Genomic DNA, 2468 nt, shown 5'->3' on the forward strand with positions numbered 1-2468 from the left:
GCGTCGCAGCCCCGGCATCTTATGAAGACACCTACGCGCCCTCGGCTAGGACCCCAACATGGCGGCGCCCGTCGGGCTGCGGGCTGCAGAGGCGGCGCAGGCAGCAGGGTCCAACGAGCGGGGCTTCCAACGAGAGCGCTTCTGGGTGGCGGCCGCGTCTCCGGGAAGCTCTGTGGCAACGTCGAGAGCCGGAACGACGGGGTGACGCCGGGCAAGAACTATCGGCTTCCGTAACGCATCATGGCGGCGCCCGCTGCCGACTCTCGGGGAGACCGCAAAAGATGACGTCACGAGCGGGCGCGCGTATTCGCGGCTTGGGAGCTCGGGATGCGGCCTGGCGTTCGCAGTGCAGGTGTCAAGTGCCGCAGACTCGCGGCCGTGCGTTGGGGCGGAGGTTCCCGGTGCGCCTGCCCCGTCCTCCGCTCTTCGCTTTCTCCCCGCTTGGGTCTCGGTGCGGACCTGGTCGCCCGCCCCCGCGGGCCCAGCACCTGCACAGAGAGGAGCCGCGGCCCTGCGGAGTGAGCCTGCGGGATCCCAGTCTCCGCGCTGAGCTTCCGTCCCCCGCTGAACCCGCTCTGCCCGTGGCGCGCCGCCAACTGAGCTGCGCTGAGCATGCGGATCGGAGGGCGCTCGGGGAGTGGTCCCGGGGCACCCGTGACCCCGCAGTGCAGGGAGGCCCCGGCCCCTACTCGGCCTGGAGCATATGGGCAGGGGCCAATAGTGAACTTCTCAGTTTTACGAGCTTGTCATTAGGTACAAACATGAGTAAAAGTTGAACCTCATTTTATTAAATTCATTTTACTATTTTGTCTTTTTGACGAGGCCTTCCTATGCTGGCCAGGCTGGTCTCAAACTCCTGAGCTCAAGCGATCAGCCCGCCCACCTCTGCTTCCCAGAGTGCTGGGGTTACAGGCCGGGGCTGCCTTGCCTGGCTTCTGTATTATAGTATCTTTTTTTAAAAGGTCTTTTCCTTATTCTTCCACTGCTATGCGCCTGCCGCCGTTCACAGCTGTTGCCACTGGGCAGTGGGAACGCAGGGAGAACAGGGCTCAGCCCAGCTGCTAGCAGTGCCCTGGCCTTGGCGGCTTGAACTTGGCAGTTCTGCGGAAGTCACACGGTGGAAACCCGCAAATGCTACAGATCAGGGCTGGAGCGGCGGTTTTGTTGACTGCTTAAACTGAAGAAAGTGATAGAGAAAATGTTGATGATGAAGATCAAACTTAAAACTGTGTCATGTCGATAACCATTACATTGCAAATAGCACATAAAATTTAAGAGAATATTTTTTAAATGATTTAAAAGTTAGTATCCAATTCAGCAAAGACAAGTTATTGACTAATGGGTGAAGTTGTGACATCAGTGGGGCTGGTGCTGAAAGAAGTTTAATCATTAGGCCAGGCGTGGTGGCTAGTGTCTGTAATCCCAGCACTTCGGGAGGCCGTGGTGGGCGGATCACCTGAGGTCGGGAGGTCGAGACCAGCCTGACCAACATGGAGAAACCTCGTCTCTACTAAAAATACAAAATTAGCCGGGCATGGTGGCGCATGGCAGGCCTGTAATCCCAGCTACTCGGGAGGCTGAGGCAGGAGAATGGCTTGAACCCGGTTGGTGAGGTCTGCGGTGAGCTGAGATTTTGCCATTGCACTCCAGCCTGGGCCACAAGAGCAAAACGCTGTCTTAAAAAAAAAAAAAAAAAAAAAAAAAAAAAAAAAGTTTAATAATTATATATTGACGGTAAGGAATAGTTTAACAGTGGATACATATCAAATTTAGTATGAGAAGAGTGGAAGGTACTTCAAGTTGTGAAATCATGATTGAACCATAAACATTAGTTGGCTGAAATGGAAATTTTTGTTCACACAGAAACCTGTGTGCACACGTTTATAGCCACTTTAATTATAATAGCCCAAAACTTGAAACAATGCAAATGATTCTGACCCCAAACTGTCTGTAGCTTTCTGTAGGATACGCAGCACTTTTCTGTACACAGTGTTTGATGCATCTCGAGTCTTCAGTTTTATGCAGGATAAATCCAAGTTAACATCTGGCTTAACCAAGAAGACAAACCACTAGGAGGACTTATTTACAACGTCAGAAAACAATGGATTAATATTCAGAATAAAAAAAGGAATGCTTGTAAATCGACGAGAAAAAGACCGACAATAGACAAATGTGCAGAAGATAAGAATAGGCAATTCATAGCCTGGCCATCATAGTGAAACCCCGTCTCTACTAAAAATACAAAAATAGTGGGGGCGTGGTGGTGCACACCTGTCATCCCAGCTTCTCAGGAGGCTGAGGCAGGAGAATCGCTTGAACCTGGGAGGCAGAGGTTGCAGGGAGCAGAAATCACACCACTGCACTCCAGCTTGGGCCACAGCCTGGGCCTGTCTCAAAAAAAAAAAAAAAAAAAAAAGGCAGTTCGTAGAAGGAGGAACCCAAATACCCGAGAGGAACGTGGAGAGATG

This window comes from Macaca mulatta, chromosome 5, assembly GCF_049350105.2.
Source record: "Macaca mulatta isolate MMU2019108-1 chromosome 5, T2T-MMU8v2.0, whole genome shotgun sequence".
NCBI lineage: Eukaryota > Metazoa > Chordata > Mammalia > Primates > Cercopithecidae > Macaca > Macaca mulatta.